This window comes from Sciurus vulgaris (genome assembly GCF_902686455.1).
Source record: "Sciurus vulgaris genome assembly, chromosome: 7".
NCBI classification, from domain to species: domain Eukaryota; kingdom Metazoa; phylum Chordata; class Mammalia; order Rodentia; family Sciuridae; genus Sciurus; species Sciurus vulgaris.
The window spans coordinates 159,115,929-159,138,853 of NC_136467.1; the positions used below are offsets into that span (position 1 = coordinate 159,115,929).

The 22,925-nt window shown below is 35.3% G+C and overlaps 1 long non-coding RNA gene and 1 pseudogene across 2 annotated transcripts in view; one reads left to right on the top strand and one right to left on the bottom strand.

Annotated features, from left to right (window-relative positions):
- The window catches only part of LOC306666097, a 646,663-nt gene that overhangs the window by 490,543 nt on the left and 133,195 nt on the right, over positions 1 to 22,925 (top strand). The gene's annotated exons all lie outside the window — the stretch shown is intronic.
- Positions 14,381 to 21,660, bottom strand: LOC306667011 (flavin-containing monooxygenase 5-like; annotated as a pseudogene). The gene is made up of 4 exons: positions 21,603 to 21,660; positions 19,185 to 19,322; positions 17,785 to 17,984; positions 14,381 to 14,747 (listed from the first exon to the last, which is right to left on the bottom strand). The product of its transcript is annotated as a flavin-containing monooxygenase 5-like (transcript).

Consider the following 22,925-nt stretch of genomic DNA (forward strand, 5'->3'; position numbering starts at 1 on the left):
TGTGTCTCTGTAGTATGCTGATTTTAAGTCCTTTGGGTATAGACCAAGGAGTGGGATGGCTGGGTCAAATGGTGGTTCCATTCCAAGTGTCTATGGAATCTCCACACTGCTTTCCAGAGTGGCTGCACTAATTTGCAGCCCCACCAGCAATGTATAAGTGTACCTTTTTCCCCACACTCTCGCCAACAAATATTGTTGCTTGTGTTCTTGATAATCACCATTCTGATTGGGGTGAGATGGAATCTTAGTGTAGTTTTGATTTGCATTTCTCCTATTACTAGAGATGTTGAACATTTTTTCATATATCTATTGATTGCTTGTAGATCTGTGAAGTGTCTGTTCACTTCCTTTGCCCATTTGTTGGTTGGATTATTTGTATTCTTGGTGTAGTTTTTGTAGAATCTGCATTTTAACAAGTGTATTTTAAAGTGTGAGAATCACTGCTTTGACAGCTGATAACAGCATAGATCCAGATTTGATCCCTTTTCATATTCTGCACACACTGTGTAGAAAGCAAGATATCAGTAAACATTTGCTGAGTGAAGAGTACAGGAATACTGCTCACTACATTTCTTACAAGATATGCCACTTAGGGCTAGTGATGGGGAAGGCAGCCAAAGCTGGGGAACTCCAAGTCACACAGGCCATTGTTTCTGAGTGAGTGGCATTGTTTCTTGTAAAGTCCGTTCTTATATTATGCAGTTGAAAAATCTGCTTAATATACACTGCACCCCCATTCTTTGCTCTGTTTCCTTATGAACTCATCTTCTTACTGTTGATCAAAAAAAGTTCAAGGGAAGAGGTGCAATTTTACCACAACTGCTTGCTCACCCCTCCAAATTCTTGACTGCCTGAGTACCTTCTTTTGGTTATCCTTATTTTTCCCCCTCTCACCTCCAATTTCTTTGTCTTTCCCTGGGGAACTGACTGGGGATTGAACCCAGGGCTTATGTGCATGGGAGGCAAGCACTCTACCAACTGAGCTATATCCCAAGCCTTGCTTCTGTTCTCTTAGTGGAAGAAAAGCAGCAGCAAGGTGATTAGTTGACTGAGGAGAGGAGACAAGTATTTGACATTTGAACAGGTAGGAGGTGTGAAATAATCAAGTAGAATAGTAGGATAGAGAATTGACTAGAAAACCTAAGTGTTAATGGCAGATTGTACTGAAGGTCTAGGTATGTTTGGTGGTTATGAATTTAAGACAAGCCAATTCACCATAGTGGTATTTTTGTCTTACCATATTTAGTTTTTTGGGTGCAGGCACATACCAAGGTAAAGTTTATCCAAGCAGGTATGGAGAAGGGCAACAAAGGAGTTGAGAGTGTATAGCAGGGTGGGATTATAATTCTGGGTGGTGGAATTTAAACCTGTTGGTCTGGAAAATGAAGAGCAGATTGATGGAGGACCCAGTGGAGTCAAAGAACTGGCTGATGGCAGTAAGTACCAGAGGAGATGAGCTTAGTATGTAAGAGATGGCTTGGAGAATAGGATTTTGACATTGAAACTTCAGTGATGTTGCATTTATTAGCACAGTCTTAGATATGTACATAGGTGTAGGTAGATGAGATGATCATAAAATCCTTGGAATAAGGTTACAGAACTGAAAAATGAGATGACAGAAAGCAGTAAAGACCCACTTTAATGTTCATTCCCTCTTCCTTTTCAATAACCTTGTTATGTTGTCTTTCTGTATATAGACATATTTCTCAGTTTCCCTGGTAGCTAGATATGTGATTACATGCTTCCAGTGAGATCTAAGTGGAAATTCTATATGGAACTTCAGTTAAATCTCCTTAAAAGAAAGGGTATGTCCTTACATTTCTCCCCCCTTCTGTGTGACTGTTCATTGAATGGCTGAAATCCAGCAGTCACCTTGGACCGTGAGGTAGCTGAGAGTAGTACAGCAGAAAAAAGAACTATGGAGCTATTATATATCAGGCCTGTTTACCTCTGGACTTTTATATATGAGAGGAAAATAAGCTTCATCTTGTTTATATCATTTTATGGGGCTATTCTATTATATATAGCCAAACCTAATCCTAACTAATATGTTGGATGGATGAAAGTTATAACCTAAATACTATGAGTAGTATCTAGGAGTAGTTACGTTTACAGAGAAAGGCACAAAGCTTGATACTAAAATATTTACAGAATGAAGGGAAGTAAATGGGTCTGAAAATAACTACAATGAGGAGAGGTGGTGGCCAGTACTTCAAAGGAGCAGGATCAACATAAAAAGCAAAGTGGGGTATATGTCTTCTTCATTCCTCATGCTGCCTAGAGTTCCTCATTGCTGTTTCTCTCCACTTTATCAAATCCTCCTGCTCAGTTAGATTATGTTATACTAGATCAAATTAATTTGAGAGTAATCAGGTAAACACATAGTAATGTAAATGAACGGTATAGTTAATGTTCTTCCTCTAAGAAAATTTCACTAGATTGTAGCTCTGGGTAAAATCCTGAATCAAATAAATACATTTCTTTTTTTAAAGTAATTTTTGAAATAGTTTTTGATTTAAGAAAGGTTGCAAATATATTTCAAAGTTCTTGGATATACCACACCTAGTTTTTCTTATTGTTTACATATTATTATGATACATTTGTCACAACACATAAACCAACATTGACACATTATTATTAATCAAAATGCCTACTTTATTTATATTCACCTATTTTTAAAATTGATCCTCTCTTTATTCCAGAATATCCAATACATTTTTTGACAGATCTCCTTAGGCTCCTCTATAATGTGACAGTTGCTAAAAAATTCCTTGTTTTTGATGATCTTGAAAGTTTTGAAGTGGTCAGGTAGTTTGTAGAGTATTTTCAATTTGAGATTATTGATTCTTTTATCATGGTTAAACTGGGTTATGGTTTAGGGGAGGAATACCACAGAAGTAAGTGACCTTCTTATCATATCATTTCAAGGGTACATACTGTCAGTATGAATTATGTTGATGTTAATCTTGATCACCTAGCTGCAGTGGTATTTTTCAAATTTTTCCACTGCAGTCACTTTTTCCTCCTTTCCATACTGTAATTTTTGGAAGGAAGTCAATCTATGCAGCCCATTTAAGAAGTAGAAAATTGTGTTCCATCTCCTTGAGAAGAAACTATATAAATTCAGAATTCTTTTGTATGGGAGAGTTGTCTGTTTTACATCATTTATTAATTTATTCATTTATTTATTTAATCATTTATTTATATCGCTATGGACTCTATTTTTATGTCTTATATTCTAATACTAGGTTGTCTATTTTATTGTTCAAATTTTCCACTATATGATGGCTCTGGTGTCCCTTTGACATATGCTTATTCAGTTTCTGTTTTGAGCACTTTCTTACTCTCTGGCATTATAAGAATGCATTTTTCTTTGGTAACCAGATTTAAAACAATTGGAAAAATTTTACATTAATGTACATAAATACATGTATATGATCTTAATATAAAGAGCAAAATATGTAAGTAGAATATTAGTACATATGCATCAATAACTAAGGCTTTGCATCTTGAATTCTTTTGAGTGTAATATTCTATTCACATCTTGCTTTCAGCTTGGTTGAGAAAATGAGCAATGATTTCATTTTTGGTAGCCTTGCGTAATAGAAATCAAATCAATTTAAAAATAAACACTTTAAAGAGGATATTGGGGTGTTATTAGTAATAATTATAAATTATTAAAGGATTATTAATTCAATACATTTACATTCTAAAGCAGAGATAAGTTTATATTATAAAAGGAGAAAATTTAAGAAGAGAACTTCAATTTACTTTTGAAGAAGAATAATCTGCAGATCAAAAAATACTAGTTCTACTTTAATAGATGACAAATCCCCTGTATCATAAATATTAGAGAAGGAAAAAGACCTAAGAAATAATATCAACTTTCAGTACTTTAGTTCTTGAAAAAATGAAATGATAGGCACCTGTCCAAATAATTATGTGAGGACTGGGGATATACCTCAGTTGGTACAGTGCTTGCCTTGCAAGCACAAGGCCCTGGGTTCAATCCCCAGCACCACAAAAGCAAAAACAACAACAACAACAACCAAAAAATCATGTGATTAAGAAGTTTTAGCTCTCACATTTCTAATTCTCTTATGTACATTTGTATTTGTTGGATGTACTTTTAGTTGTTCAAATTTGTCCTGTAGTTAAAAATTTGGCAGCAATCCAAATTTATAAACATATTGCACAATAGCTATTAATGAATATACACTTGACTGGTACTTTCAGCACCTTTCCCTGTGGAGTTCATTGTGCTTGACAGCTGACAATTTCTCATGAACTAGAACAAAGCAAAACTTCAACATACCAGAAAAAAATATCAGCAGCAGCACTGGATGTAAACCCAAGTTTCTGCTTTCTATTTCTTTGCTCTGTTTTTGAAAACTACAGAGTATGACAGAAGAAAAAGAGTTATTAGAAAAATATTCCTTCGTTTTAGACATAACCTCTTTACATTCTTATTACTTAGAATCTACTTGAAGGAATGGGAGAAAATTAGAGTAGGAAGAGACAAAACACATTTGTAGTTCACATTACAATAGTTGGCAGCTAATTACTTCCTAAAGTAAAATTCTGATTAGATTCAGTCGGGGAACTAAGAGATCAAAAATGATAGGACAACTACTTTAAAAAAATACCAATTGTCTAAACCAAGTAGAACCCATGGGTTGATGCTAAATTATTAAAACAACCTATGAGCCTAGAAAGTTGAAAGTAATTTCTATATTAAGAAAATAAAGACATGTTGCTTAGGGAGAGGAGCAAAAATGACCACTTATCAGGTACATTAGTAAATAATAAGTAAAACAAAATGTCTTATCATAGACAACTATTTTAAGATCATTATTTATATTATCTCTCAGAAAACATAGTTATAATATTAAAAACAAACAAAAATTGAGCTTTTAATAGAAAATCAAACCCTACCAGAAAAATTACATGGAGTCAGCCATTTGGTAGAGATGCTGATTTAGAGTCCCCACCATAATATTTGATAATCAACATGCCTAAGGACGTAATATAAAAATGACTAAAGAAGTCCCTGAGCTCACAGTCTAGAAATTATTGAAAGAAAAAAGTGACAGATTACAAGAGTAAGTGGGGATGAATCAACACAAATGAAAACCCAGGATTTATTTGCAGAAAAAAGCAGAAAGAAGATCAATGCTTCTGAAAGAGAAATAAAATATTTTCTGGGAAATTTGAACCTGAGAGTTGTTCCATCTTGTTAGGTTTGGAAGCCATCTCTAGACTGAGATTCCCAATGAAAGCCAGGGCAGTGACAATGGGACGTCTAAAAATAAACCATAATCACCTCAAGGAAAATAACAGCTAACATAAACCTGCCCATTGTCTCTGTTGAAGCTATGGAATTACTCTTTTCAATTACTCCTGTCTTCATAGGCTTCCTGATATGATGATCTGTGGTTAAGATGGTTTTTCAAACACCTTCACACTTTCCAGGGACATGTAGATGAAACTGGAGCAGAGTACAGGGTCCCAAAAATACCTGTAATGCTAGCTTGGGGTCAGTGAAGGAAAGAGATAGATTAGGCTTGACTCCCAGCAAAACAGTAATCCCTTCCATGCTATCAATGCAGTCTCCCTGAATGGTATGATATTGGCTCTCCACGTACCTAAAAGTAGAGAAGATAGAAGCCATGGCCTATCAACAAGGCATTCAATTATATGATCAATCAATCAGTGATTTCTGAGTGCTGGTATTGATTTTATATTGGACTATTAGCTGTAGTAAATAGTGAAAAAAAGATATTTGTCACCATCCTTAAAGATCTTACAAATCTACTAGTAAGAGATGATATGTATACATGTAAGAGAACTCAAGGGTTTTGCTAAATTTGTGAGTTTGACTGGTAATAGAAATGTAAAAAAGGGCTCTTAAGAGAGAGTTATACTAGGCCTTTGAAGGATGTGAAAGATATAGATAAGATGAGAACAAAGAAAAGTATTAAAAATCAGGGAACAGCAGCAAAGTGAAAGAATAAAGCAGGAATGGGTCAAAGAATATTTATGGTCAATGCCTAAATTAGTAGAAAACAAGAACGAACAGCATTCCAGATTCAGAAGACTGATGCAAAAGAGGGAACTCACCACAAAAATCCTCAAACATGGGACTATCTATTATTTTGAGGGCAATGGTGGTGGGGTGGTGGGTGTCCACAGATCAGGGCTTCCCAGGGAAAATGTTAACTTGGAATCCTGAAAGGATGAGGAAGGGTGACTTATCCTACAAAAGGAAGTGGCCCTCCAGATGGATCCAGATGAAATTATTACAACAAGTGCTTTTCGAGAGCTAAAGACTTTTTAGTGGGAAAAGGCACTGAACAGTAAAATATGTGGAAGAAATGTGACTAGGAGACTTTCACTTGCTACTTTCTGTAATAAAAAGAAGGAACAATGGAACACAAAGGAAATAAGAGGAAAGTTAAATTAAGCTGGCTGAGGGATCCAAAAACAAGGACAGGAGAAAATGATTAGAAAGTAAATTTTAGGTAGAATTCTTGACATGGAATTCTGAAGGAATTGATAGATGATCAAGTAGTACTTTATCAAAATGGGGCTGGAGTTTCAAAGAGATTAAATAGGAAAGAATTTGAGAGCTTTGCTCTTTGGAGATGATATTGACTCAGGTGTTTGTATGCATGCTCTTATTTCTCTTATAGCAGTAGGTCAAGAGCTGGAGTTTTCATGAAGGTTTCACAAAAGGATTCACTAGTTCTAGCCTTGCAGGATTGTTATGAGGATTAAATAAGGTCCATGTACATGAAATGATGAATGTAACTGTCAACCCTTAATGAAGTTCAAATTATATCCTTGGGGACTGCTTATAGTAAGAAGATGGTGGGACAAGAATAAGTCAAAGGAAGGACAGCTGAAAAGTCCAAATAAAAGAGTTTAGTTGATGAGTGGATAAAGAAACTGTGGTATATATATACAATGGAATATTACTCAGCCATAAAGAATGATAAAATTATAGCATTTGCAGGCAAATGGATGAAATTGGAAAAATTCATGCTAAGTGAGATAAACCAATCTCAAAAAGCCAAAGGACAAATGATATTGCTAATAAGTGGAGGATGACACATAATGGGGGGAGGGAAGGGTTAGTATTAGGGTTAGAGTTAGGGTTAGGGAGGGGGGCAAGTATGGAGGAAGGAAGTACTGTATAGAGGGAAAAGAGGGGTGGGAGGGGTGGGGGAAAGGGAAAAAAAACAGAATGAATCAAACAACATTGTTCTATGTAAATTTATGATTACACAAATGGTATGCCTTTACGCCATGTACAAACAGAGAAACAACATGTATCCCATTTGTTTACAATAAAAAAAAATCCAGAAAGTAAAACAAAAACAAAAAACAAAAAAGAGTTTAGTGCCAGAAAAGAAGGGAAAGAAAGCACTCCAAGAGAAAATGTTAAAAATGCCAAGCTCAGTAGTGAAAGACTGGAACCTGGTGATGGTCAAAAAACAGGTACACTAAAACTCTTGTATAAAATTACCTTATGGCAATGTTTATAAGGTACATATAAAAAAATAAGTGAATTTCATTTTTAGATTTGGATTCCATCTCCAAGATAGGCCATTATATATATGCAAATATTTCAAACTCTGAAAATGCATGAATTTCAGAACACCTGTAGTCCTAAGCATTTCGGATAAAGAATATTCACCTCTATCAATATGTGTAGCTTACTTTATTCTGCTTTTTCTTAACATGTTTACTGTACTCTGCTTTCCAACAAATACCTGCCTCCTCCCTAACAGAGTCTTTGATTTGGTAAATGAAACATGGACACATGGAAATGACAAATGGTCTTAAAAGCACATGGAAAATGAGATACAAGGTCAAAGGAAAGTTGGATGTGGTGACACAACCTGCAATCCCAGCACTTGGTAGGATGAAGTAAGAGGATAATTTGAGTCCAGGGGTTCAATCAGTCTGAACAATGTAATAAAACACCATCTCAAAAAAGGAGGGGTCTGGAGAAATGTACCTACACAGGTATCTTAATAACAAATGTATTTTTATACAATGGAGAGTAAAGGAAGTAAACATAAATTCTCAATCACATTTTATGCTAAAGACCTATGGAAGATAAGCCTCACCTTCTATCCTCTTTTATTAGATAATAGTTTGTGTAGGTGGTAAGACCAAGGGTAACTCATAATACCCAATCTTGACAAATAAATTTAAGCATTAATGTACAGTTCCTGTACTAGGATCTAACACCAAGGACATGGCTAGACAAAGGCAGAATCACATTTAAGTTCATATAAACAACTATAGCTCAAACAATTAGCCTTTTGCCCAGATATATAGCCTTATGACCAGAAATGTACGCCCGATGCCTGTAGAAAATTTAAGCCACAATCCTAAAGTGTTACTCTATAAAATTCTGGAATGTAGAATTTCAGTATAGGAATGTGTCTTACTCAGTACAATCCTTCTTTCTACAATACAATATCAAGTGATCATCTCATTCCTCCTTAAAAGTCTCTGGTCTTGGAGATTTAACTGCCATCTAAGGAGATGATATAATTGATTGCTGTAGTTGCTGGAACATTAGTTTTTGTACTGATCCCTAAATCTATTTCTGTTCTACTTGCATCATTGGAACTAGCTCTTCCCTCTGGAGCTACAGAATTGAATTTTAACAACTGACATGTCTTAAAATATGTAGAAAGCCCCTGTCATAACTACTTTAATCTTCTCATTAACTGGCTAACCAGCACAGGTTTCTTATATAACAGGTTTCATGTTCTCTGCCATTCTAGTTGCCCTTTTCTGGGCACACTGCATTAACTATCCTGATATGCTCATCCTGAAACACAGAAGTCAAAAATTCAATACTCAGAGCTTACTGTGTTTTTTTTTTTTATGTTTTTTCTCATTTTAGCTACAGAAATTATTACGTATAAATCAGTAAGGAAGAATGGGAATGTTTCCTTTGAAATTAATCACAGGTCTTTTAGGATGCTCAAGAAATACATTTTGAGAGCTTATTTCCAATTACTTCTTACAAGGTATTCATAGAGGTGATATCAAGAAAGTTCTTGGCTGCCATGCAAGAAATTTTCATTTAATGTAGGCTATAGAGAACCACTGAAGGATTTTGACTGGGAGAGAACTCAAATCAGATTTGCAACTTAGAATACATGTCAGAGGGAGTAAATAAATGCAAGTATATCTTGCATTTATTAGCTTGAAACTTTATGGAGGAGGAGGGGGTGGATATCTATTTCTTGGTGGTGAAAGGCAGTCAGTTCATAAACAATAACAAAAATCAGTTAATATTTGATGGACAAAGACATTTGCAACATTCCATGATGCAGTTCTCTTTGAATTCATTAACTTTCAGTATTATCTTGTTTAGACAAATATTGTATCATATTTCTTATCTCCCTCCAAATCTTGCTCCCCTTTTTATATTCCCAGTTTACAATAATGGCCACAGCACCTGGGCAGATTCTTTTCTCTCTAATCCCCAACATGTATTCTGCCACCAAATCCTTAAAAAGTTCCTATGAAGTTTCATTCAAGTTTGTCACCTCCTATTCATTTACATTGTTATTACTTTGGTTTAAAGGCTTCATGAGGTCTTACATGGACTGACATTCCCATTTTACTCCCTCTAACATGTATTCTAAATTACAAATCTCATTTGAGTTCTCCTCTCCCAGTTGAAATCTTTCAGTGGTTCTCTACAGTGTACATTAAAAAAAAAAAAAAAAAAAAAACTTCTTGCATGTAAGCCAAGAAATTTCTTGCTATCACCTCTATGAGTACCTTTGACTTCATTTTCCTTAATTTCTATAACATTATTTCCCAACATTCTCAATTACTTGTAATACCCAGAACTCAATTTACTGTCATTTTCTCCCTAACTTTATATAAATATTGGTGATTTTCCCATTCTTATATCAAAATTTTCTTTTTTCTTTCAGTATAAAGCCATGGAATAATTGGGTACTTGTTGCCCACTGTTCCCATAATAGCTCCTCTATATTGTTACTAGACCATCTGCTTAGGATGCAGTAAATATGTGTGAAGTGAATGAACACATTAAATGTTTGTTTCTTGTCTATCTTCCTTCTATGACTCTGAGTTCCATAAAAATAGGAATTTTTTTTGTTTTTCTGTTTTTTTTTCTGAACCTAGGAGATCATATATACTGAGGGATCAGTAAATGTTTGCTGAACAATGTTGTTGAAGAACAGTGAGAAATTGAAGTTCATTTTCCCAGGGTCCCCAAGACAATGTGGGAATGAAGAGAGCTTAAATTAAACTCTATGGTAAGGGGTCTTTCAAGGTGTACTCTCAGTTGTAAGGCATGTTGTATTTGTGTAATCCTAACTTTCTGAAATCGTGACTTGCCCTGCACATCTTGGTATAATGTTACAAGAGAAAAGAGATATGGTTGTCATACTGGTCTTCCAGACCAGTTCAGCCTTTTAACATGAAGAGAAATTGGCCAAGGCACTTGATAAGCTGAGATCTTATGAAGTTTCTACTACAGAATTCAGAACTTCATTTGCTTGAAGGCCATACTGTATTCATTAGAAGTGACATTTATTAGATATCTTCTATGTGCTAGGCATTGGTCTAGCCTTGGAACAGAAAGGTAAATAAACATGATTATTTAAAGAGCTTTCAATATACTAATAAAGGAGGGAGGAATTATGCATAGGTTTGTCCTGTATAAACAGAAAGTAAAGGGAGGGCATACTAAGAAGAGAACATCAGAAACAAAAGCTCTGGGTACAAGTATATCTGCTATATTGTTGCTTAGTGAGTAAGTCATCAGGTGCTTCTAGAAGTCTTGATGTGTGGTAAAGACTAATAAAAAATGAACCTGAAAAAGCAATTTATACCAATCTGTGGTATTTATACCAATCTGTGGAACCTAAATGTCTCCCTATGACATTATAACTTCTGGTAATACAAAGGATTGGTATAACTTGATATGGTTTTCAAGGAAAGAAAGTTGCTGAATGAAGGAACCCTTGTGAGACTGGCAAAACAGGCAAAGAACAAAGACACTTGATTTCATTCATGGCATGAACGTGGGTTCAATGTTATAGAAAAGGGTGGAATATTTCCCTTGACAAGAGGGCAATAATTCCAGAGAATGAAGGAAGAAGGAAAATGGGATTTAGTAGAGGGAAGACAGACCAAAGAAGAGGACAGACTGAGCTGGGCAGGCTTGAAAGACTAGGAGAAACTAGGTCAAAGATGAACTAGTGAAGATAAAATTCAGGGATGAGAAAGACAAGAATTTTGTAGGTAGTCAGGTAAGTCATGGCTACAATAAAAAACTCAAGGTTCCTGTTGGAAGTTTGGTAAAGTCATAGGGATTCTTCCGAAGATTTCTGTTTTGCAAAAGTTGGAAGAATGTGTGCTAGGCTTCTGCCACCATAAAAAGCTGAAATTTTTGTACATTTTCCTTCAGATCACCTACTCTCATACCCATAATGCAGATTCTCCCAAATACTCATTTTCCAATTTCTCTTTGTAAGTTACTTGGGCATGGAATAAGAGTCCCATTTTCTCCAAACATACTAAGATGCTTTGGCCTATGTTAATGAATTTTTCTCCCCTTACTTAATTGATCTAATTAAAATATCCATTTAATATGACTAGAATTAAGCCAACCATGGCTTACTTGCATTTGGTAGTCCAGGGCTCTTAAATAGTACATGACCTACTGCATAGACTGTAAGGAATTAAGAAATGTCAGACATTTGGAAAGATGTCTTTTACCTATTAACTATGTAGCACTATATTTTTTCTCTCTGACATCATGAGGATCTCACTAGTAAACAGTAAGCTATAATTCCAATGAAAACACTGAATAATTTTAATTAAATACTAGTAATGATAACAAATTTTATTATAATAATTATAGGATCAAAGAATTTCTTCTTTAGAAAGAAACTTCAAAGTCATCTGGCTTCCCTCTCTTCTGAGGCTTAACTCTTCTCCATTCACCTCTCTTCAAGTGGCCATCTAGCCATGTGACATTCTTTTGCTCTTATGTTTTGTTTTCTCACAATTTCAGAGGCTGACCAAGAAAAGGTCTTGTTGATCTAGGCATTAGACTAAAAACCCTGCCCTATTAGAAGAAAAAAAGGCCCAACTCTCTATCATGTCAGCTCAGTAACTGACATCCTCCATAAGACTCCTAAAGCAGAAGTAAAATCAAAAATCAATAAATGGGATGGTATCAAATAAAAAGCTTCTTAACAGCAAAGGAAACAATCAAAAGAGCTCTCAGAAAGGTAGAAAATCTTTAACATCTACACCTCAGAGCATTAATCTCAAGGATATACAAAGAACTTAAAAAGCTTAATATCAAAAATCCCCCCAAACTCAATTGATAAATCGGCAAAGGAACCAAACAGGCACTTCATAGAAGAAATGCAAATGGTCAGAAAATATGAAAAAATGGTCAACACCTCTAGTAATGAGAGAAATGTAAATTAAAACTATACTGAGAGTTCATCTCAGTCAGAAATATATCAAAATACAAGTAAAGGAAATGTTGGCAAGGATGTAGGGGAAAATGTTCACTCGTACATTGCTGGTGGACTGCAAACTGGTGCAGCCACTGTAGAAAGCAGTATGGAGATTCCTCAGAAAACTTGGAATGGAACCACCATTTGACCCAGTTATCCCACTCCTTGGTTTATACCCAAAGGACTTAAAATCAGCAGACTACAGTGACACAGCCACATCAGTGTTTATAGCACTCAATTCATGATAGAATAGCTATGTAACCAACCTATGTGCCCTTCAACAGATGACTAGATAAAGAAAATGTGGTGTATATACACAATGGAATATTACTCAGCCATAAAGAAGAATAAAGTTATGGCATTTGCCAGTAAATGGATGGAACTGGAGAATATCATGCTAAGTGAAATAAATCAGGACTAGGGTTGTGGCTCAATGTTTCAGTGCTTCGTTAGCATGTGTGAGGTCCTGGGATTAATCCTCAATACCACATAAAAAATGAATAATATAAAGGTATTATGTCCATCTACACAAAAAAATTAAAAATTTAAAAAAATAAATTAACCAGTCCCAAGAAATAAAAGCCCAAAGTACTCTCTGATATGTGGATAACTCATAACAGGGGAGGATAGGGAGGAAAAGTAAGGATGTTCACTGGATTAGACAAAGGGGAATAAAGGGAAAGGAGGAGGGATGAGAATGGGAAAGACAGTAGAATGAATTAGACATAACATTCCTATGCTTATATATGAATACAAGACCAGTGTAACTCCACATGTTGAACCACAAGAATGGGATCCAAATTGGAATGGGTTGCACTCCATGAATATAATATGTCAAAATACAACTTACTGTCATGTATATCTAAAAACAACAAATTAAGAAAAAACCTTTGCATGGACAAAAAAGGAAAAGGTCTTGTCTTTTTTTATTTTTTAATGTTAAGCTGATATTATGCAACCCTCAATATTTCACTCCTTGGCTCTAGTTTGACTCTTTGCCCTACTAAGTAGGTTATTCCTTCAAATATTTGAAGGGAACTCTCAGATCTCCCCCATATCTTAACTTATTTTGCCTAAACTTCTCCAGAAAATTCATCTGCATTTCAAATGATATGTTTTCTCATTCCTTAAATCATTCTTATCTCTCTCCTTTTTCATTGAATTCCAGTTTCAATTTTATAATATTTTCAGGTGGTAGTCTGATAAGTTTAGAGAACAATTATGTGTTCTGGGACATAATAATTTTTTGATGATGCTAGATTTAATCATGCCTTTTAGAAGCCTTATCCTTTGCTGACTCATATTGAGCCTACTATCCCAAACATCAAAGTTTTTTTCCAGTACTCCTAGCCAAAACTAAAAGAAGGTATGTAAAGAGGGTGTGAGGATTTGAAAGTTGAATATTCTACATTCTGGACTAGTCTCCTACCAGGTGTTAACTTGCTGTCTGAAATTAAGTCACAGCATTTCTATATTTGACATTCTCTGTAATAAAAGAGGGCATTCTTTTACTTCACAAATACATGCCAGTTGTCCAAAATTTAGATGAGTGTAATCATCTGGGGAACAAATTTGTCAAAATTCTTATGCCTGTCCCGACCAGATGTACTGAATAAGCACCACCAGGGATGAGATGAAAGCATCATTAAGTTTGGAAAATATCCCAGGAGATTCTAATATATGTTTATGGTTATAAATTACTACTTTAGAGTCACATAAAAATAAATGTTCTAGTAATAACTTTATGCCAAATATTATGCAACCCTCAAAATTTCAGTCATACATACTACTATTTAAAAGCAAGTACATAAACACAATTAAACATAATCAAGTAATTAAGTAGTCAATTTGTACTTAAATACTTGAGTGGCCCAGGATCCTTGGAGCTCTGCAATGGACATAATGGCTCCTAAGGGTTGAATCAGGCCTTTGATAGCAAAAATTAACTTTCATAGGTTGGGGGAAGACCTTTTGATATGGGGATATCTTGTTTTTGTCCACTTTGATGGAAACTTCAAGAAAAGCAAAGGCAAACCTACAGCCTGTGGCAAAGATAACAGCATCAATGTTGTCCTCTCTGGAGCCATCCTCAAATATGGCAGCTGTCTCTGTGAATTCCTTCACATAACATTTCACTTTTACCAAGCCAGAAATTATATATTTGACACATCATCATTTATTGTTGGATGCTGGCTCAGAGCTCTATGAGTGCCAATAAAGATGAAGAGGAGAAATGAGAGTGACCAAGAGAGAGGGAAAGAAGGGGAAAGAGAGAAATAAATCATGTAAGTTAATTTTTGCTTTGTGGAGGTGGTTAAACAATGTCAATGGTTTCCACTCAGTCTACCAATGAAATTTGGAAAAGTACTACTTTATACAAGTTCTACTTTACCTCAGCTTTTCAGGGCAAAAGCTGAACCCTAGAAGTCACTTAAAGGGGAAAGCACTGGAGAAGTGAAGGAAGAAGAGTCTTATTTGAGGAATGCATATGTGGTTTCTTAAGTAATACTAACACTCTGTGGTATCATAAGGCTATAGGCCAATAGTTTCTGTCCGCATATTATTAAGTCTGGCAGAACTTGTCTGTTAATATTCTGTTCATTCCATTTCTAATTCCAAAGGCCCAAGAGGTAGATTTAGAATTTCATTTCCCAAACTGTGTAATAAATTACATCCATATAGCAATTTAGAATTTAAATTATATTTCCATTCATTAACTTGACAGTCACACAAACTCTATGAAGGAGATAGGATAGGTGTCATTATCTAGGTTGTATAGATGTGGAAACCGAAGTCAAGAGAAGTGAAGTGACTTGACCAATGTTATACAGCCTAGTATTTTAGAATTTCTATTAAAATAGCTTTCTATAAACTTTTTTGGGATACTTTGGACATGTTAAGTAGTGTTTTATAGAGACAGCATGGAATAAGGGCATCAAAATAAGTAAGCCAAGTTTCCAGTATCTTGGGTCTTTAAAAAAAGTCTTAATTTAGTTTTAAAACAGTCTTAATTTCTGAACTTTAAGTCAGTAGGCTCTGACAGTCCTCATTCCATTATCTTCCTGGCCTAGAATCAGAAATATTGTATGGTTTACAACTATCCTTGATTTGTTCAATTTAATTTGCTTTGATCCTAACTTTTAGGAAGATTCTTTTCTGCATCCCAACCTCATGATTTCATTTGTCTCTCTAAACCTATTCCCTTTCACTAGCAGTACCACCATTTACATAGATGGCCAAGTCACAAAACTGTCTCATATCTGCTTACCAAAGACTATGCTCTTTATCCCTTAAAAAGGAAGATTACCCAGAATAGTTTTGTTTCCTCCCTATCTCCCCTGAACTATTACAGTCATCTTTAGGGCTCCCTTCCTATCTGCCTTCTATATAATTTGCCTTAGAATAGAAAGGAAAGTAAACATGATTTTAGGATCCTCAATTTAGAAAAGAAAATAAAAAGCTAGAAAGAATATTATTGGGTCAGGTGCTGTGGTCATTCTACAATACTTTTATTGCAGATTTATTATTATGTCACTCACTTGCTTAAATTCTAGGCAAGTGCTCTGCTACTGGGCTAAATCCCAAACCCCGAAACTTTTTATTTAGCAGAGCATACAAAAAGTTTCTTACCTAATAGACCTAGAGATATATTTAACTACTCATCTACCTTTGCCATATAGTCTAGATATATCAGACTATGTGCAGGTCTCAGACTATAATGTGCCTTTTGCTATTCTAAGGTATTATAATTAGAATGCTACATGCTGACACTATTTATGTACCTCTTATTATTCCATAACACCTCGATTTGTTTTGCAACTACAAAAGATATTCATGCTTAAAAAACTAAATGAAAAAGTTGTTGGAAAACACAGCATCAAAGTATCATCTCACTAATTAATTTCAAATTGCTGAGACAATTTAGCAAGACCCTAAACAACTTAGTGAGACCCTATCTAAAACAATACAAGGGACTGGGAATGTAACTCAGTGGTAAAGTGACTCTGGGTCCAATCCCTAGTACCCAAAAGAAAAAAAGTAAAGAATATTATTGGGACATCTGTGGAAATTTGAATATGCCAAAAATTTAGGTAATGTATTTTATCAATGTTAAATTTCCCAAATGTGATAATTGTATTATGGTATATAACAGAGTTCCCTTTTTCTTAGGTATATATTAATGATTTTGACTTACTTTAAAAAAATGTTCTTAAGTATGTATATGTACTACATATTGTTTGGATCTTCCTATCTTCTAAAAGGGAAAACAGAAAAATCAAATATGGCCATATTTGATAGGTGAATCTAGGTAAAAGATATATGAATGTTCAATGTATTTATTGTTGAACTGCTTTTCTGTAGATCTGAACATTTTTGAAAATGAGAGATTAGACAGAAAAAAATCATTTAAAGTCAGTATATAAAAATGATTTCACAATGGTCCTCCTGACTGTATGAGAATCTCATTCTTTATACTCTGCATCCTATGCATTTCTTTGTCATATCCTGTTGTCTGTCTTCTCATTTATATTTTAAGGTAAGATCCATTCTGAAGTCTTCCATTTGTTACTCATGTTTTCCTCAGGAAAATTACTTAGTTTCACTTAGTTTCAATTTTTTTAATCTGTAAAATGGTCATAAAAATTGTACAGACCCCCAGGGCCATTTGTGAGGGTTAAATGAGATTGTACATATAACTCATCACTGTGCTTGTCTTTAAAAACTCTTCAAAAAAAGTTAAGGTATTATTTGTATTATAATGTTTCTCTATGTATTTCATGCCCAATATAATGCCTTGCTCACAACAGGTGCCCCATGTTTGTTGACTGACTGAATGGTGCAGTGCCCTGTACTATCTTTTTGTTGTTGTTGGGCACAATATAAAAAGAACAGATACCTAACAGAATAAGAAAATGGTTAATGCCAATGAGAATAAGTGACAGAAATCCTTCAGACCAACAGATCTTGTTCTTCTGTGATTGATAAGGTAAAAATTGAATTTGAAATTCTCTGGATTTTCTTTTTTTTCTTTCTATTTTATTTATTTATTTCATATGAGGTGTTAAGAATTGAGCCCCTGGCCTCTCACATACTAGGCAAGCACTCTAACACTGAGCCACAACCCTAGCCCCCAGATTTTCTTAATGTATGGGTACAGATAGCTCTGTTAGCCTGCGTGAACCATTCTTGTTCTTGTATCTTAGCCATTATCAACTCCATTCCCATCCTGAGAACATACCTGTGTTTAGGCTTCAGGCCAAACATTTCATAATCAAATCTTTGACTCATACTTTTTTTCCAAAAATGTATTAGCTAATGCTTAGCCACATATCTTTAATATAAGATATTAAGGTGAGAAAAGTGTATCACATCAAAAGGATATCCATGGTCCCCTACATGATTCAGAATCCAAGTCCCACTCCTGGTGCTGAGGAATACCTAATGCATGGAAAATAATGTTTACTTTTATCATTCTGGCTCACGATCTGAAAGCACTCCCATTTTATTCAAGATTAAGTTCAAACTCACTAGTGTGGCATTTTAGTTCTGTACAATCTTTTAAAAAAATTTTCTGCCATTTTCCTTCCCAAAAACTGTGCAAGAATATATCTCACTGTGATCCACCCCTATGTTTCTGTTTAATGTGCTTGAAAAGTTCTCCTCTTTTAAATTCTCCTCAGCACATTCATTTTTATGATCCAGATCAAGTTGGCTTCCTCTATGAGAACATCACTGACCTTTCAGGCTGAGAATTCTCTCTCTGTCCTATGAACTTCACTAGCACTTACCACCTATAGGACTCATTAAAAATCATGGAATAGGCTGAGATCAGTGGTGCACAACTATCATCCAAGTGGCTCCAGAGGCTGAGGCTGGAGGATCATGAGTTCAAAGCCAGTCTCAGCAATTTAGCACATCTCTAATCAACTCAGTGAGACCCTGTCTCTAAATAAAATATAAAAAGGGCTGGGGAAGTGGCTCAGTGGGTAAGTGCTGATATCTATATGTTTTTGGAAAGATTAGATTGCTTCTTTTTTTTTTTTTCATTTGAGTGGCAAAAAGGAAACTCACCCACCATCCTGTCAAATAAAAAAATTTAATTACCAAAATGTGCCTTCCTTTATATGAGAACATGGCATTTCTTCTGGCCAATGGACAATTCACACTCTCAATATTGCATTTACACAAGCTCTTCCAGCAAATACCTGGTCTTCATCAAAGCCAGGGAGAGGCTAACTAGGATTCTTCAAAAAACTCTTTTTGTAGTTGTAGATGAACAGTATGCCTTTGTTTTATTTGTTTATTTTTCTGTGGTGCTAAGGATGGAACCCAGTGCCTCACACATGCCAGGACAGCACTTTGCCACTGAGCTGCAGCCCCAGCCCTAACTGGGATTCTGAGTGTAGCCTGAAGCAGTGAACTTATTCCTTAGTATAAAGCCAACTGATTATTGGAACTCTAACCAGTAATCATGCCCCTCCATTAGCATAAATCATAATGCCAATTGAGGCAATGAAACTAAGCCCCATATTTGCCACTGGTACTGATGGGCAATGTGCAGCCATCCATACTCTGTTTGGTCTACCTTCTTGATAAGACTGAAGATAGAATGAAGCAAAGTAAATCATTGACTCAAATTTGCTTGGCTGTGTAGCTAATCTCTACAGCCAGATCTACTCCAGAATTCCCAAGAATTATAAAGACTTTTTCCAGCCAATGCCTGTGGGTTTTTATAGTCTCAACTATGGAAGTACTGTCCTTTGAACTTCTCAATTCCTGCAAGAGAACATAAAATAATTTTTGAATGATAGTTTATATGATGAATATCATATGTAAATTCATTCTTTTGTAGAATTTAAAGTTGAAGCACCTATTCTCCATATGATCTCCCCTTATTCAGCTATTCTTGTCATTCTGAATACATTTGCTTATTTTTTCTTCCATAGCCCCAGAATAGTAACTTGTGATTCCTTTATCATGAGTAGTTTGTGTTTTCTATTTGCAGACACACAAATCCAAACTACATCAGAAAACTGCCATTCTCTTTTGTCTTTTCATTCCCTTAGATACATACTCCCATTTCAATTAGAGTATATATGTTTCTGTATACTCTAGGACATACATAAAGTGCATTTTTTTAGAAAAAGAAACTTCAGGCCCCAAACTGAAACTAAATTATTCAAGCTTTCATTTAACCCTTAGAAACTCAATATTTGTTTGTTCTTCAACCACTGAAAAATTCCACATCTGAACCAAAGCTGTGTAAGAGTTCCACAGTCTTTCTTTTTGATCCTTAAGAAGACCAAAGTCATTGTGAAACTAAATACAATCATGTTCTACTAGTCAGAAATACATACGTTCTCAAAAATTTGTAAGTTGGTGTCATTATTGTGAAAACATCACAGAAGTACTTACATAAGCATAGATTATTTAGGCCAGTCACTTGATGTGGCCTCCTGATGCAATCAAGACCCACAATAAACATGAGACATGTGGCTAGTTGGTGTAACATGGCAGTCTGCTTTACAGTAAATGTTTCTATAAATAGAAGCAGTATACTCTACACTAAATGTAATAAATGCATAAACCCATAACATGGTTGTTTATTATTATTATGTACCACATACACTGGTACTACCAGAGAAGAAAATAAAAATACACTGAATCCCAGGAAACTGTCACAAAAAAATGAGAAAATAGAAACCCTGAAATCCCAGTGTTCTTAGTGGACACCTACCAGTGGAGGTGGAATTTCAAAGTGCTTAGATCAATTCTACATATGAAACATCTAACAAAGTATAAAAAAGTTTTGGGGGATGGAAGGACAACTAGACTCCAAATAATGATCATGGGACTGATAGAGAAGAACATCTCAGGAAAAAGTTCTCAAGGTAACCACCAGTAACATGCAAAATATGTTCAGTCCATTAAAGAATGTTTATAATACCTTAGTCTCCACAGCTATGTAACTGAAAAATGTGAAAAGGAGGGTCTATAGCTCCATTAACTTTCTTAGCAGTCACTCAGGACAGCTTCCTTCTCAAAAGTCCACTTATTAAACATAAATAAATTGGGTAGGAAATATATGCCAGGCATCATTCTTGGTTTTAGAATATAATAGTGAGCCATATAGGTATATCTATGTTAAGAAAAGTCAGAGAAGTCAGAGCATTATAATGAAAGTTTTTTTCTTTATAGAAGCAGTTCATAAGGTGTTGAAATTTTGCCCAGAGAATAATAAAAAAGAAATCCTCAGGCTGTATATTCAGCAGATTTTAACTTCAAATCTCTTTAGAGTTTAAAAACCACAAAACTGATAATCAGGCAGAATAATGGCTACACTCCCAACATCATCCCTGCCTCGATTGATTTTTCTGCCATTCAGTAATTGCCAAACCTGGCTAGGATGCTTAAGGAGACTCAAAATGTGGGGGTCTCACTCTAGGCATGAATAATAACTGACATGTAACCATATGCAGAGCTGTCACTTTTATAAGTGATTGATGTAATTATTCATTCAATTTACTCCCTATGATCACTGTACAAAGGAGGTATTACTATTATCCCTTCCTAAAAAAAAAAAAAAAAAAAAAAAAAAACAGGGGTCAGAGAGGTTTAATGATTTGCCCAAGGCCATAATTCTTATAAATGACAGTCTTTGAATCTAAAACAGTGCTCTTAACCTCTACACTAAGGTGTGACTGGATTTCAAGTGTAGAATTTTCTGTTACTAAAAACAAATTAACAGGGTTTTCAGCCCACATCTGATTATGATAAAGGTATAGGGATTTGCTAAGGGGATTCATTTTAGATCTGAATAAGACTATAGTCATAATTAGTTCCCAAAAAGGAGCCAAGATACAACACATTTGTTCAACTAAGAAATGTCATGAGGCCACTTTTAAGTAACTGGCCAACACTGTGTTAGTTTTTATGATGTGAAATATACCTGTGACACCTCAATTCCATTCACTTGTCCAGAAAATGAGTTTAAAAGTAAACCAAGTTAGAGGTCAATGAAGGTGACTGATAGTTTTTGGCACTTAATAAGCATACCATTTAAATAGATGATATTGTCAATGGTTACTAGTAAGTTGTAGGGTTGGATGTGCATATTAAAACAATTTAAAACAATTTAACTTTAAAACTGAGTATGTGTAAGGACAAGAAAACCCATTTGCTGGTGCCCTCTACCCTCTTCTGGAAGACAAAGGACTTTGAACTTCTCAAAGCGAGAAGTTTACAGCAAACAATACTATCAAATTTTATACCTTATTAAGGACAAGAAATGTCAGAAAAATACCTGGATATTTTTTAATAGAAAAAGTAATGTTGAAGATTGGAGGGAGGTATTCCTGGAAGGAGTTGTTAGCAGGTAATTCTAGCTCATTTGCCTTTTAGACATATCAGAAACAACCACTCTACATTTTCTAATCCCTTTGTGCTTTCTAATATATGTTGTTCTGTTACTTATCCTCCCTGCTTCACCAAATTGTTTCCCTCTTCTGAAAAACAGAAAAACTAATGAAATGAAAATATTCTCTGTGGTTTTCATAGACAATAGAAAAGGAAAAAATGGGACATGTGCAATGCATTTTGTAGCCAACAGAGGGAAAGAGAAACCCTCATAAATGTGAGGTGGGGAGGTGTCAAGTCAACAGGCAGAATTTTATCAGGTTTAGTTACTGTCAAGCTCTCATATTACCTAACATGAGATAAAATGTTGCATGCATCCATCTGCAGGGAGGGCTTCAAGTATTAAGGGACAAGGAGATTTACCTGATACCTACACAGCCCTACAATGTCATCAGTCCTTTCAAAGCAAACAGATTCCAAGTCTTCATCCAGGCAGGACTTGACAGAAGAGAGTCCACAGGATTCACTCCCAATCATAGCAATTCTTTTCTTGGTCATGGTCTCCACAGGTCTTCACCTGGCTATGGCAATGTCCTAAAGAAAGAATGACGAGACAGAAAGCACAAATCTGTCAACAGTTTTTAAGAAAGACCGTTGTCATGACACTCAAATAAGTGCTGTAACAAAAGGTGACTTTCAGAAAGCCAGATTTGGTTGCCCTCTTCAGAAGGAATCTCCTGCACAGGATAGGGCAGCCCTGTTGCCTGCAGGACCCAGAGCTGAGAAGGTCCATAGTGTTATCTTACTGTATCCAGAAGCATCTGGCTGATTCTTCAGCTGCAATCTGGAAGTTAATCTGATTTTCTACTGTAATAAAAGAAACATAAACTACAGAAGTACAAACAGCAGCAACAATCGATGGGGAGGAGCTGTTCTGTCCCACCTCCTTTCAGCCAACACCCCACTCACTCATTGGCAGCAATTCTCCCTCTCTTAATGGGAAGAAAATGTGGAGTGAAACTG